This window comes from Rhineura floridana, chromosome 8, assembly GCF_030035675.1.
Source record: "Rhineura floridana isolate rRhiFlo1 chromosome 8, rRhiFlo1.hap2, whole genome shotgun sequence".
In the NCBI taxonomy this organism is placed as follows: domain Eukaryota; kingdom Metazoa; phylum Chordata; class Lepidosauria; order Squamata; family Rhineuridae; genus Rhineura; species Rhineura floridana.
Window position 1 is genome coordinate 94,401,900 of NC_084487.1, and position 16,446 is coordinate 94,418,345.

The 16,446-nt window shown below is 42.5% G+C and overlaps 1 protein-coding gene across 6 annotated transcripts in view; it reads right to left on the reverse strand.

Annotated features, from left to right (window-relative positions):
- The window catches only part of SLC13A1 (solute carrier family 13 member 1), a 129,990-nt gene that overhangs the window by 110,298 nt on the left and 3,246 nt on the right, over window positions 1-16,446 (reverse strand). For 2 of the 6 annotated variants that reach the window (XM_061640146.1, XM_061640145.1), the window contains exon 2: window positions 15,452-15,535. The exons of the other annotated variants lie outside the window; for them this stretch is intronic. The gene's annotated coding sequence lies outside the window, so the exon portion shown is untranslated. The remainder of the gene's footprint in view (window positions 1-15,451; window positions 15,536-16,446) is intronic. 6 annotated transcript variants of the gene reach the window in all.

Below are 16,446 nucleotides of genomic sequence, written 5' to 3' on the forward strand. Positions count from 1 at the left end.
TCAACTGCTACATCCATTGTATCGTATGAACTATATTAAGTCCATGGTTAATGTAGCCACTAAACCTGACCACTGGCGCTTGATTGTCACCTTCCACTCTCCTGCTATTGCCAGCCAGATTCATGGCATCAGGGAGAACCTTAAGACTAGGGGTCTAATAATACAGCGTTACATTAATTCCACCTCTCCTTCTCCACTAGTGACCTACATTCCACAATCCCCTAGACTGTCCCTCTCAGAGACAGGGATGTCATTAACTTATGACCCTTCAAAATCTTATTTACAGCTTAGTTCTCCAGTATCAAGTCATTTCGCTGTTCTCCCTAGTCGGACCCCAACTTTGGCAACTCTAATGTACAAATTGGAGCCGGAGGAGCTTCAACTCGCGGAACTTTACTCTCAACTACCGGACACCGAGCGAGCGATGATTATCAACAAACTACACCAGTTAATTCAGCATTTAGAGGATATGAAACCTGACGTGAGTCCCTTGGAAAAAAACTCCTCTTCACTCTCTTCTGACTCTGACCTTCCCTCATCTAGGCCAACTCAAACGTTGACCAAACATCCAGTTCCCTTTAAGTCATCTGGTGCAATCTTCATGGATGATACAGGTTTTTTAAACCAAATTGATGAACTACATTGACATTCTCCTTCTACAATAACCCCTCCACACGGATTAGTAACATCATCCTGCATTTGTCAAAAAACATCCCTGACAAACCCTCCCTTATACCTCCTTTCATGGAACATAGCAGGATGGAATGCTAAGCAAAATAACTCAGAACTGACTAAATATCTGAATCAATATGACATAATTTTCCTCCAGGAGGCTTGGTCTACCCATAATTTATTACTGGATGGCTTTGTCTCTATTCATCTACCAGCAGCTCCATCTTTGGCTAAATGCCAAGGCAGAGCTAAAGGAGGTATGGCAATATTAATCTCTACTGCACTGACTGCTCACTCTAGAAACATACATCCATGCAACAATCTTGCTATGACTGTTTTGTTGGTGTTCCTTTCTCCTAATCAATGTTTATATGCCTCCAGCTGTGGCAAGGACATACACCGACCAATCATGGGACGATTTAGACAACTATATAATGGAGTCCTGGTTCCCCAAAGCTTTAATAATTATTATGGGAGACTTCAACGCCAGGATCGGTCCCAACAATGACAGTCTCCTTGCATCTAAACTGTGGCAGGGTGAGGATAACGAATATTACATTCCAGCCTTTGATAGGACCTCTAAGGACCTTAGGGTTAACTACCCGGGGATTTGCCTAACCCGACTAGTTGGTAGTCATAACTTTATTATCCTTAATGGCCTAAACCCTTTAGATATATGTGCTGAATACACCTACATCTCTAGTAGAGAAAGCAGTGTAATCGATTACGTGATAACTTCCCATCAACTATTGAATTCAGTAGTTAATTTCTCTGTGGGTAAGAGACAAGATAGCGATCACCTCCCCTTATCTCTCATAGTTTAATTAGAAGAGAAGAGTTGATTAGATGTGGAATACAATCGGGTAGCTAACTCAGCGTATTTCATACATAGGAGTTCTATCTGGTCACCACAAGTAGCTTCTAAGGTAGCAGCCTTTATCTCCTCCTCTTCTGCCTTGGCCATTCAAGAACATCTAGGGAACATTTCTAACCTTCCAACGGCCCTAAAAGTATATGATTCCCTGACCGTGACTTTAAATTCCTTCCTAATTCCCAACTCCTCAGCCTCCAGAACAAACTTACGAGCAGGCTTTCCCAGATGGTTTGATAAAGAGTGTCTGTCTACTAAGAGACAACTAAGACAGATCTATTTACAATATCGACAGCATAATGCCAGTACCTTGCCTTCTGAGTACTATATCACTAAAAGGAAATACAAGACTTTAATAGCCACCAAAAAGAGACAGGCACTATACGAGGGTTGGAAATCCCTAATATATGCAGCCAAGACCAAAAATTCAAAAAGATTCTGGTCCCTTGTGAATGGAACTATGAGGTTTACTAATCATGCTCCATGTAATATTTCTTCCCACACATGGGAACAATATTTCACAGATTTGCAGGAGGGTATTCGTTACATTCCCCCAAACTATCTCCTCACTTGTGACCCTGGAAATCTCCCAGTTTGGCCACCTGTTTCTCAGAGTGAAATAACAGACTTGATTGATGACTTAAAATCTGCCAAAGCCCCGGGTAGTGATAATCTACCCCCGGAGCTCTTGAAGTCTCATCAAGACTGGTGGGCTCCCATACTAGCTAACCTATTTACTCTGATAAACAATACTGGCCATTTTCCTGAGGCCTGGCAGGAAGCTATAGTTGTTCCCATCTATAAAAAAGGTCCAAGAGGCGATCCCACTAGCTACAGGCCAATTAGCCTCCTCTCAGTAATAGGGAAACTTTACGCTAGCTATCTGAAGAGGAAACTGTCAACCTGGATAGAGGAGGATAACATTCTGGGCTGGGAACAGGCAGGATTCAGGAGGGGTAGATCTGTCCTGGATCATTGCCTACTTATAAATCATCTGGCAGAAAAATATAGGAACCGAATGGGGAGCGGCCTATACGTTGCCTTTGTTGATCTAAAGTCCACCTTCGATTCTATTCCAAGGGACAAATTATGGGCTAAACTGGCAAAAACAACAATTGATAAAAGATTGCTGCTCCTTATCCACAATCTGCATTCGAACACCTCATTGCGTGTCCGCTGCAGACGTGATGGGGGTCTGACCAACCCGATCCCCACAACAAAAGGAGTTAGGCAGGGCTGTGTCTTGGCTCCTCTACTTTTCAATCTTTTCTTGAATGATTTGGGAGCAAGATGTTTTTCCCCAAACTTTCATTCTCCCAAAGTAAGTGAACACAGATGCCTTATTCTGTTATGTGCAGATGATGCGGCCCTCCTATCATTTTCCAAAGTTGGCCTCAAACGTTTGCTCCGAGTTTTTATGTTATATTGCACAGACAATCACCTTACCATTAATTTCTCCAAAACCAAAATTTTAGCTTTCGTAAAACAACCCATAGTTTCTGAATGGACAATTAATGGCCAACGAATCGCTCAAGTTACGTCCTACAAATACCTTGGCATTATGTTTCATTCTTCTCTCTCTTGGGCACCACATATTCGTGCGGCTATTTTGACAGCCCGGTCTACAGCAAAAAGTATTTTACGCTATTTTTACACCAAAGGGGGGCAATTTATTCCTGCAGCCATCCAGGTCTTTAGAACCAAGATCATTCCTCAATTATTATATGGTGCCCCTCTTTGGATCTGTGCTTACAACTCTACTGTAGAATCAGTACTTTCAACCTTTTTACGCCAAATTTTTGGTGTCCCAAGCTGTGTCCCGAATGCTGCCCTTAGGTTAGAAGCTGGCCTAACCTCGATCGAATGTCAAGCCTGGTCTCTTGCCTTCAATTATTGGCTCAAATTATCCTACAATTGTCCATCTGGACATCTAGCACTCCTCTGGGAAGATTCCTATCTTTCCATATGGATGAAAACCTTTCTTGCCAAACTCCCCAGGCTAGGTTTTTCCTTAGAATATCTATCTTCCCAAGACCCTGTAATGGTCAGACATACTATTCGAACTCGACTTAGGGACATAGATCTTCAAAGCTCAATCCTTGCAGCATCCAAAGTCTGCTCACCTTTGCATCATAATCTGAGCTTTGACCCCCTGAATCATGCCCTATACCTTGACTTCTTAACTGTACCTAAATATGGACAAGCATTCATCAAGGCTAGATTCAACTGCTTAACATCAGCATTGTTGGAAGGGAGATATCAGGGAATAGGATATGACCAACACATTTGTCCCTGTAATGCGGATAGCATAGAAATGCTCTCACACATTTTCTTTGCTTGCCCATTATATTCGCTTGAACGTCATAAATACATATTTCCAATCACTAAAAAGCTTCTCAATAAATCTTCCGAATGTTTGTTATCTTGTCTCTTGACTGGCTCAAATAGGTTTCATACGATCTCAGTTGCTAAATTTGTTTATGCAGCCCAACTCAAACGTTCAAAAACTTTCTCCTGAAAGCCTATTATAGATTTTATGCTGTTGTCCTATTTTACTTAGATTTTAACATTTTATTCCATTCTATACTGTTCTATTTCTGTATTTTATATTTTCTGTGCGGGTCTCTGACTGCAATAAACATTCTGATTCTGATTCTTTGCATAGTCTCATTAAGCAAGAGAAATTTTCCAATCGCTTGACCAATGTTTGTAATCTTTCAAGACAGAATATCTTGTTTCGTTCATTATCTGATATAGTTTATCGAACTGTATAAAAAGGAATGTCTTCAGCTAAAACAAAACAGAAGATGAGATGAAATGAGAGGTATGTTTTGATACTCCCTGTCTTGATTTGTAGAGGGCAATTGGGAAATTACAAATGTGGGGAAAAGTTGAAATCGTTCATGGTCACTCCTTTCAGTAAAGAACTGTGGCTGCTGAAGAGGGGGAAAGAATACAAAATACAGCTAAAGAGTGTAAACCCCCCCCCCATAAAAGCTGTTTGTGTCATTTTCAGTGACAGCCTTAGGTATGGCTTTATTAACACAAAGTTCCATTAATGTGGAACAGGGAAAATGTGAAATGCGATAGAAAGCTAGCTGATCTGGCAGGTTAGAGTCTGTTGGTGAAACAGAAGGAAGCAATGCATTCTATGTATTTGCAGCCGTATTCTTTGGGCATGTGTACACTAAAAAGGTAAAGGTAAAGGTAAAGGTGACCCCGCACTTATAGTGCGAGTCGTTTCCGACTCTTAGGGTGACGTCTTGTGACATTTACTAGGCAGACTGTATATATTGGGTGGGATTGCCAGTTCCTTCCCGGGCCTTTCTTTACCCCGCAGCATATGCCGGGTACTCATTTTACCGACCACGGATGGATGGAAGGCTGAGTGGACCTCGACCCCTTTTACCAGAGATTTGACTTCCTCCTTCCATTGGAATCGAACTCTGGCCATGAGCAGAGCTTCGGCTGCGTTACCACCGTTTACCACTCTGCGCCACGGAGGGTCTTATGTGTACACTACATCTACCCATTTTTGGCCAGTTTACCTGCCATGGCTCCAGGCTCCCCCTGGCCCCCAAGAATGAATTCTAATGTGGTGAGGTTTTAAATTCTCAGACAGAAATGATGCAGTACAGTTCACCAAGGAGACATATCAGTTTGATGTTTACTCAGAAGTAATCTACCATTAAGTTCAATGGGGTTTACTCTTAAGTAAATGGGTATAGGTTGACTATAATATGGACATGCCTTGACAGACCCACAAATTCATCTATTAGTAAATGGTTGTATACTCATTTAACAAAATAATCAAGATTAAGAGGCTAGCTCTCCAAGGTTGCCACCTGAGATTTCTTGTCCTGTAGTTACAGCTTCTGCCTGATTTAATAAGAAAGTCCCCACAACCTCCACTTCTTGATCACTATCTTAGCCCAATCATTGCAGTATTACAAATCCAGTCAATGTGCAAGTACCCTGGGATGATCCCTTATCCCATGCTGAAAGAGAAATTCTCTAATAATGATAGAGATGTACAACCTTTGATATATCTCTTGAACACATAAATAAATCAGAGAATAAAGTGAGTTTAGGAATTGTTATTCCAGAACACCAATAATATAAGCAAGCTTTAAGGCTTCAGTGTTCAAGATTTCAGTACTTAATAGTTATACAAATGGACTTCAAGAGAAGAAACACAAGTGACACACTTCCTTTCCTTCTGCTTTTGGGGTGAAAGGTAAGATGTGCACAATCCTCATAGAGAGAAACCCATTTTCTTATGCATACCTTTTTCCAGATGGACAGAGAAAGATACTGCACAAGCACATCTCACAGAACCTGTCTTGGCGCAACTGTTGAACATCCTAGCAACCCTGAGTTTCTTTAGATCAGCCGTCCCCAACCTAGTGCCTCTAGATATTTGGAATTACAACTCCCATCAGCCTCACACAAAACAAAAACATCTAGAGGGCACCTGGGTGGGGAAGAGTGCTATAGATGTTATTTTAGTCTTATTTGTGTATTTTATTATATTTATATCCCACCATTCTTGCAAGAAGCTCAAGGTGGTGTATGTGGTTCTGCTCCCCATTTTATCCTCATATCACCCCTATGAGGTAGGTTAGACTAAGAGACTGTGATTGGCCCAAGTTCACCCAGTGACTTTGTGGATGAGTGAGGATTTGAATCCTGGTTAACCGGGTCCTAGTCCAGCATTCTGACCACTACACCATACTGGCTGTCAACATATTGCTTATATGTGGGATCATTTGCAGCAATATTTTCTGCTGAATCTGATTATTGATTAGTTTCCAGATCAGCAGCCCTTCTGTGGCTTTGACTGAGCTTACATCCGGTGCTTGAAAAGCAATGAGTCATTTAACAAAGTAAAGGGAACAAGCAACACCCACATATCAGTGGTTTTAGGTGTCAAATAATTAGGATTATATGAGCAAAAAGTAATACAGAAGGATGAAATAAACAGAAAACAATCAGGGCAAGGTTCAGAAAACTGTAAACTTGATGGAACGTTTTTCAGCCCTTCTTTTAATTGGTTCTGCTCAGGAACTGTTGCCAAAGAGTGCCTGAGCCAAAACTTTTTCTGTTTCAGAGCTGGATTTAACTGAGAACATAACAGCTGCCTCAGTGGGTTGGATCTGTATTCTTGGTAGCTCAGCTTTATGTCTAGTCTACTGACAGTAGCCAGCCAGATGCCACAGAGAAGGTGACATACAGGTCTTATGATGGTGATATCTACTGCCAATATCTAGTAATCAGAGATGATATATAGTATATTTTGAAAACAGAGGCTGCACTTTTGTCTGCTGTGGCTAGAAACCACTGACAACCCTATTATCCATGCATTTTAGCAAACATTCCTTTGAAAGATAATGGTTTATCACTGTATCTCATGGCAATGAGTCTACAGGTCAAGTACTTGTAGAAATCTGTAATTTCTCTTCTTGGATTAGAAGGTACCTTCCACGCAGTTAACCTTAAGAACCAGTTAACCTTAAGAGCAGTTAGAATATGAAAATAACATAAAAAATACATCAATATAATGTATCCAGACATTTCCCTTCTTAAGCCAAGACCTATTAATAAAGCCATTTCAACTCATCCTAGTCCATTGTTAGTGCAGATGTCAGCCTTCTTGCTTTCAGTTCAGCTTCTTTTTTCCCTGGAGTCTGGTTCTTCTTCAACACTCTCCATCCTGGCTTCTTGTGATTTTGAATTTTTCTTGAATCCCCAAACAAACCTCTCTACTTCCTAGCTTCATTTACATACACTATTTTACCTCCTCCCCTCTTAGCCCACCATTAAGGGCAATAGAGTTTCTCTAAGGGCTTATCCAAACAGAGTGGGATAATCCACGGTTTCCATATTCAGTTTGTCATCTGATAGTCATCACTTTTCCTTTTAGTTCACTCTTTCCCAATTAAAAAAAAAACACTTTTTTGCACCCGCACCCGCAGCAGTAAGACCCCTACATTCTTTTCGCTTTTTCCAAGCTCCGCCTCTAAAACCTCCCCCTATCAACCAATTGGTCAGCAAAAAAATGACGTATGCTCCTCTCCCCCTTTGCAACGAAGCACAATATGGCTGTAAAGGAGTTCTCGCCGCTGAAGGAAAAGGAGAAGGAGGGGGTGGTTGGTTTCAGCCTGCCTCCGGAAAGCTTTGTCAATTTCATTCTACTCACTGGGGTTTTTGCTTCAAATCATTTCGCCGTGGGAAGGAAAGGGAGAAGGAGGGGGGGCGACACGTTTCTTGCTTTTTTGGAGAAATAAGTGCAATTGCCAGCCTGTGTATTTCCTTAAATATCCATAAAGTCAGAAAAGCATACATTCGTTTAAGCGTAATATCGCAAATACAAACAACAAAGGGGCTGCTGGTCAGTTTCACGCCTGCCTCCGGAAAGCTTTGTCAATTTCATTCTACTCGCTGGGTTTCTTGTTTCAAATCATTTTGCCGCGGGAAGGAAAGGGAGGAGGGGGGGGTGACACGTTTCTTGCTCTATGGTTCTCCAGTCTCTATGGTTCCAGGTGGCGGGGATGCTGTAGCAAACTACTCGTATGCAGGGCAGGGAATGCCCATTACTTTCAATGGGTAGAACTGGGGGCAGAAAAGTCCATGCGTCTCAATGGGTAGACCTGGCGTCACAACAGCCAATGCGTTTCAATGAGTAGATCTGGCATTTCAATGGGTAGACCTGGTGTCCGGAAAGTCTATACATTTCAATGGGTAGACCAGGCCACCAGGTCTACCCATTTGAAGTCTGCTTGCTTTCTTGTTTGTATTTGCGATATTACACTTATGTATGCTTTTCTGCCTTTATGGAATGTATGCTTTTCTGACTTTATGGATATTTAAGGAGATACACATGCTTGCAATTGCACTTATTTCTCCAAAAAAGCAAGAAACGTGTCACACACACCCTCCTTCTCCCTTTCCTTCCCGCGGCAAAATGATTTGAAACAAAAACCCCAGTGAGTAGAATGAAATTGACAAAGCTTTCCAGAGGCAGGCGTGAAACCGACCAGCAGCCCCTTTCTCACTTGCTGTGCATTGCAGATCTCACCCAGAGCGGCTGCCCAGTTTGCAGGCTGGCAAAAAATAAAATGCATCTGCACAGTAGTTGCAGACCCCCCCAACACCCCACCATTGCAATGATTGGTTCAATTTTCCCAGGCTTATTCTCGCACATGTGCAAAAGTGCAGATACATGATTGGCTGGAATGAGAAGGGGCAAGGGGAAACGCCCAAGAACCACCCATCAGCTGTAAAGTCCGCAGTATTGCATCCTACCTCCTGAAGGCACCGCGGATGATTCCCGATTTTAAACAGCAAATCGCATTTTTGCTGGTATTGCAAGGAGCGGATTTAACCCACGAAAATGCGTAATTAACAATTAGTTGGGTGGCCTAAACAGGAGTATCTGAATGCGACAGCCCTGTGGTGATATCTGCCCAACTCATTTACCAATGAAAAGTATTGCCATTACTTATTTACATTATTTCCCCCAAAGAATCCTAGGAACTACAATTTATCTCTCACAGAGCTACCATTTCCAGCACGCTTTAAAAACTACAGTTTCCATGATTCTTTGGTAAAAATAATGCGCTTTGAATGTGTTTTAAACACCTTTTTTAATTGACTATTGTCTAATACTGAGGGCGAGTAGAACAACATTGAAAGAAAGAAAGAAAAAGGAGAATGGTTTAAATCTAACCAGAAGACAGAATTAGTGTCAAAGTTGGTTCTTCAAGGCATTGTGTCAAGAGGCTGGCTAACAGATTCTAATCTCTCTGTCTGTAGGCCACAGAGTTTGGTCACGCTCCTTCTCAGCCACTGTAGGGATTAGATTATTTCCAGGTGACAAAGGCTGCAGAAAGATCAATAAGCAATTTGTGTCAAAGGAAAAAACGGACAGGGAAGATGGGCAAAGGCTTTGGAGGAATCAGGCAGATCTGGAGGAATAAGTTCCAGCAGGCTGTGAAAGCTGACCTAACTTAGGAAGGTTTATTATGCGCGCCCCTCCCTTGAGCCAATCAAAATGCTGGATTGGGTGCAAATCAAATCAGAGCTTGAAGGGTTGGAAAAAGTGGAGAAGTTCTACTAGCCCCAGACCTTCAGATTCTCAGGATCAAGGACTTAGCTTCTAGTGTAACGACAGCCAGAAGGTGATTACATGCCCACATGTTTAGTCTTTCTACAGGACTAACAGAAAGTCTTGTTTGTCTTGAGTAACAGACAAACGGGTATAGCAAAGGCCTTTCTTTCTTGGCCTGAGGCCCTGTAGAGCTACTATCAGGCAGAGCAGACCAGCCTTTTCCCAACCTGGTGCCCTCCAGATGTTTTGGACTATAACTCCCATCAGCCCCCAGCCAGCAAAACATCTGGAGAGTGCCAGTTTCAGAAAAGGCTAGAGGAGACAATACCTTTTTTCCCCATTTGTGTACTTTAGACTGTAAGCCTGCGGGCCCTACCTTCTCTTGCACAGAGAATGCCATACAATGGTCTCCCCTAACCTGGTGGCTTCCAACTGTTTTTGAATGACAACTACCATCATCTCCAGCCAGCATGGCTAATGAGAAGGGGTGATGGGAATTATAGTGCAAAGCATCTGGAGGGCACCAAGTTGGGGAAGGTTGACATACAGGAACAATGTTGGCCTTGGCCAAATTTCCCAAAATACATGATCTCCAAGTTCCATTGGCTGCAGGACTTAATACTGGAGGCCAGATCTGGAAGCCTAATGCTGCAACAATGAGCACAGTTTTGAAAGAGGTACGTCATCAGGCTGCAAACAAAACTTTCTTTATATTGTGTTTAAAACAATGCATTGATCTTGCATTCAAGTCCTGTTGGTTAGACCCTGTTGCCAAGGAAATGTCTGCAATATCGCAACTTAAACTTTTTGACCTTTCTTTCTTGTACAACTAAGCAGCTTTTCCCTGGGTAAAGTGAGTATAAAGAGAGCTTAGGCAGCTCTCCAACCTGCTCTTTGTCCCCTAGTGACTTTTGAGCTACATACTTTTAAGCTCTTAGGCCACTCTAAGCTCTTGGATCATCAAAAAGAGGTAGGGGGAGGGTGAAGCAGGCAGAATTATTAATATAACTGTTTGTTTTAGCTTCCCGTGGATTGCTTTTCTGCCACCTCATTTCACATAAAGAAGAGGAGGAGGCGCATTAAGGTCAGCGAGACCATAAAGCACTCAGAACCGTAGAGGCTTGGTTATTAACAAGGCAAGTTGCAAGTTTTGCAGCATATAGCAAAGAACCAGTAATCTAGCAGGGAGTCAAAAATGGCATATTAAACACTTTTGATTGAAATGCATTACCTGGAAGTAAGGCCCACTGAAAAAAGTGGAACATAGGTTGCCTTTAAACATGACTGCAGCGCTGTGGGATTCGTTGCAGTGGTGTAAGGACATGCATGCTTTTCAGTACTCTATTTTAGGGGTGCAAATGCTTGCAAGCAGGATCAAGGCAGTACAATCCTGCTTGCAAACTGCCACTGCTGTGTCCTCCTTCCTCTGTCCCAAGGTCTGGAAACTTACTTTGAGGGAGGGGTAGGAAAAGGAGGTAGTGGGCAGTTCAACACTACCAGGGGCTGGGACCAGGACTGCCAGTTGCAAAATCCCTGGCTGGAAACTGGTGCTTTGTCCATCACTTCTGTGAGGAAGAAAGCCCCTGAAAGGCTCCCACTCCAGAAGAAATTATACATTGTGCATCAATTTTCAGCCAGGAATCTGGAGAAAAAGCCCAGCGAGAAAAGATACAGGAACATAAGAAGACCGCTGCTGGATCAGACCAAAGGTCCATCTCTCTCAGCATTCTGTTCCCACAGTGGCCAACCAGATGCCTATTCCAAGCCCACAAGCAAGACATGAGCACAATAGTGTGACATGAGCATACCCCAGAAAGTGATATTTAGAAACATGGTGGAAGAAATGTATAGCCATCATGACTAGAAGCCATCGACAGCTTTATCCTCCATGAATTTGTCTAATCTTTTAAAGCCCCCCAAGATTTCAACCACCGCAACATCTTTTAGTAATGAATTCCACAGTTTAATAATGTGCTGCTGTATGAAGAAGCCCTTCCCTTCATCTGTCTTGGACCTCCCACCGCTCAGCTTCATTGGACAATCCCAGCTTCACTGATTGACCACCTTCTGCTACTTCCACCGAGCTCCTTCCTATGTCTGTGGACAAGTTTCTGGGCCTGTGGGTGGGGAAAGGGAAAGGTGGTGGCTAGGGATGGAAAGATCTGTCTCTTTCGGCTCTCTCCGCTTCTCATTTTTCCAATGTTAAATTCAGTTCTCTATATTTCTGCCACAATCTGCAATTTTTTTAAATCCTCGTGAAAATTCTCCACCATTTTAGTGTGAATTTCTCCAAATATACACATATTTGTAGGCAGTTTTGACAAAGGTACACATTTTTGCCAGCCATTTCTCATCACATCATGCCTTTTTGCATGTTATTTCCACTCATGTATTCATTTTTATGCACACTTTCCCTTAATATATGCATTTTTGTAAATGTTGTTTAGTTGTCAAACTGCTTCCCAAAATTCTAATAAATGAGAATTTTGAAGGATTGCTGTGGTTCTCATATTGCTTTAGAAATTGCAAATTTGATCAATTCTGCTTGAAATGCGAACTGAAATTCTCACCCATCCCTAATGGTGGCAGAGGTAGGAGCCTTGGAATGCTCTCAAACACTGCACCTCGGAATGCTCTCAAAGGCTCCACCACTTGGGCAAGCAGCAGCATTTTTGTGCATCCCTACCTTACCTTAGACTGATTTATACTAAAATGATCCGTGAATGGGATATTTCAACCCATCATTGTAACTATAATGTTTCATGCTTCCTGTCAGAGTTTTTATACCTTGATTTCAAACTGAAAGGCACATTTAATTTTTGTCTTGTCCTTTGGCGCTTTCAATAAAGCAATTATCCTTGATTTTATTAACTTAACCATTCACGTAACCCAAAACCGTCATCATCTTAGCAGTCTCCTTCTGCCGATCCAGATGAAGTTACCTCTTCAGGATTTAAGTATGTCTTTTTTTTGTGTGACAACGGCAGCCTTTTTCTGCTGTCACCCATAGCACCTTTATCAAGATGTGTGTATTGGCACCTCATTTTCTTATCAAAAAAGTAGGGTACATGTGTATATAGTCGAGTTTTTCTTCAAAAGAAGACATTATTTCAAAATAATCATATTCAACCCCCTCCATAGTGGGGAGAAGAAACAAGGTTATCTTTGGGACCAGCTTTTAGAGTTTTTCCTCTTGGCTCCTTTGGCAGTCTGGGTAGCCGTAGGGTTTCAACAAGCATCTGTACTATCTATTCCCTGCCCTTTTATCTGAATTGCAGCAACTGTAAGGAGCTGCCTTACACTGAGTCAAGCCACTGTCCCATCAAATTCAGTACAGACTACATTCTGACTGGCAGCAGTGCTGCAGGGTTTCAACAGTCCTGCCTGGAGATGTCAGTGATTGTAGTGGGCACTTTCTGCATGCAAAGCATGTGCTCTACCATGGAGCCACAGAGGTATATATTTAATAGAGCCAGAATGGGAATCTTCCTCTGCAAAGCAATCTGAATACCACATTTTCCCAGAACTCAACAGTCTTTAGATTCAAGGAAAGAAAGATTTGCTTTCGAAATGAGCCGTCCAAAAGCTCTTCAACTCTTTCCATGCTTCTTTTAATTCACTGGCGTTTTCGACACATTCTTCAAACAGGCTGATGTCAGGAACCGGGAGTCAGATTCGCCTTCATCAGGCGATAAGGCTGAGGACTCTGAATCTGAAGGGGAAAGGCATGCAGGGCCAGTCCCAGAGCCACTGATGTGTGCCCAATCCCCCCCGCAAGGATGTAGCACAGCCATCGTCTGACTTTGAGGACTCCAGTGTAGAATACGCTCTTGAAGACTTTAAGGTGGTGCTGACAACCAGGCTGCACCTCCTGCTGTTACTATGTAAGGGCTCAGTTTCAGCTTGCTCCTTGCTGGAGCAGCTTTCAAGCTCTGTATTTCCCAGAGCACAGCTTGAACCTGCCCCCGTCTTGTCTCATCCTGAACCTCACCTTGTCCTACACCTCGATCGAGCCTTGCCACTCCACAGGGCAGGACAGCTTGTTGAATTCAGCACAGAACAAGGTGCCTGCACTGTGAATGGTAGTATAATTTTGACTTGTGCAAACTCTTCCATCATAGATTTGCATTGGTGGGCAATTTCGTATCCTTAGTCCCCCTTCCTCACTATCTGATTTTGGCTGCTAATGATGCCAATTCAGCATTACCTGTCAATACATAGCAGCAATTTTACTCTCCACATTACTGAGAACCAAACTGCTTTTCTGGTTCACCTGTCTGAATCATCTGTGGACTGTACCAGGCATTGCATCAGACCACATTTATAGCTTGCTTAGATGTTGACAGATGATCTGAACTTCAGGAAAACAGAACAAAGAGCTTTTGTGATCTCTTAATATCTGACATCTGAGATCAAAGGTATTACCATAATTTCTCTCCCCTTTCTTCCCTTCTAGGGAATAACAGTTATTTGCAAGTTCTTTCCATAATCCAATAAGGTAGTGTAGAAGACGGCATACATTCCTTCACATGTTGCATTTCTACTTAAATCAACAGGGCACAAATTATTTCAGCTTTTGTTATTTGTTATTATTTGTTCCAAACTATGCACCCAAAAGTTGGAAGTAGCTACAAATGTGAATACACAAAAGGTGCAATTTTATCTGATCCCAATTCATTTTGTTGCGGGGACATTTATCATGTTATCTATTTATTTACACCAGTTATTGCAGCCTTTGCCAACCTGCTACTCTCCAGATGTGTTATGCTACAACTTCCATCTGCCCCAGCCAGGGGATTGCAGTCCAAAACATATGGAGGGCACGACCCTGGCTACCTCACAGCCATTGGGACCAAAGGCCTAGCAGAGATAACAGCAAGGTCACTAGCACAGATACCCAACAGTAGCCAAAGAGTCTGTGTTGGCCCTAGAGCAAATGAGGCTTCAAGTTACACAAGAAGCAACTCTGTTGTCCCCTCCCTTTGTTGTATCCTCCCAATATACAGTGATTTTATTATTAAATTTCACATTAGTGTTCAAATTAATTTAAATATATATTCAACAACATATATACTCATCCACCCATGCCAAGTGGCCTGCCTGGTAGGGGGCATGGCATTACTAGCTTCCCAGCCGCAGCGTCAGTGCTGCTTGCAGGGCGGGAGGTGCATCAGTGGGAATGAGCTGCTTCTGCACAACAAGCAATGTAAATCTGCATATTTCATTATGTCAAGAGGATTTTCAGCTAAAATGTTTCATCTAGAAATAAAATGTCATTAATAACATTATTGGCAAAATTATATCCAATCTATCATATTTCAATTAACATTGCATTTCGGTTAAAAGGTTTTCATATGAATTACTTGAGGAGGACGCATGTTCATACTACAGAAAAACAATATCTGCTTTTCCAATACAGGGGCACTGGTCTACTCCCACACTTCATTTCCAACCCTTCCCCTTGTCTACCTGCTGAAGCCCTTATTTTTATTTCATTTGTAGCACATTTCACAACTTTGATGCACAACTTTAAATCATGCATGATTTATCCCAGCCGCAGAAGATTTTAAATTTGCAGGAACGGATCTGATCCCAGTCAGATACATACGCACCATTTGTGAATCTATCTGTGATTCACAGTCTTCCCAACGTGAATGTAACGCTGTGTACGTCAGCCAGCATGGCCAGATTTACAAGTGAAGGCAAGCTGTTTGTTTCAAATGTTGAGTGGATGGCTGCATAGGGAGCCGGTGACAGGCCTCTCCCTGAGCCACATGGCCTTCAAGCTCAGCACCTACCTGGTTCGCCTGCTCCTAAATCCGGCCCTTCAAGGAGTGGCACTTTTGTCCATTTCCATACTGAGGAAATCAGTTGTCTCAGGCCTAGTTGAACAGTAGAAACTCAAGATCACCTTAATGGCCCAAACATTTAACTGCTGAGACACACCAGGCTTTAAAGGTAGCCTCCAGCATCCTTAGATTGTTAACTGTATAGCTAAAATAGAAGAGGAGCTAGCAGTCTCTTCACACTCTGTACAAAATCTCTAATGCTGGAGAGGAGGACACTCATTCCTCAATGAAACATAGACTTAAAAGTAAGAGAAGGTTCGCAACACGATGGGTCATTTATGTAGGGAGGCAGTGGCCTTGCTTATTATTTTGCTTAAAGGGTCACAGGAGTATCAGTGCTAAATCCACCTTTTATCTTTTATTGAGCCGACTGCTGTTTTTTTCGTGTTGAATGATCTTGCTGTATTTCTAGTGACGGCTTTTGGCTTTTTTTTACAGTTATGGTTATATCGAGGCTGGGGAACCTTTTTCAGCTACGGAGCCAGTTTCCCGTTTAGGTAACCATCCGGGGGCCACATAGTAGTGGTGGCAGGGCCAGTGGCAAAAGTGGGTAGAGCAGCGGATGCAAACTTTACCTTTGTACACTAGGCTGCCTTCAACAAATGCTCCGCACACCCTCTCTATCCCTGCAAGCAAGAGTGATTATTGAAGTTCAAGTGGACATTCCAGCCAGGCAAAAACATTCCAGACAGACAAAATCAAGGAGGATTTTAAACACAGCTGGTGAGGGAGTGTGGCCAGACAGATGCCTGGGAGGGCACACTTGGCACCTGGAACCTACAGTTCTCCTACCCTGGGTTATATTTGTTGCACTTTATTTTAAATGTTTCAATGTTGTATATGAACCCTGGGCATATTTGAAATGGTGGCTTTAAAATATAATGCATAAACATACTAAACATTTTTTAAAAAAACAGTACAGGGCATTTCCACAGTGGAGGGGG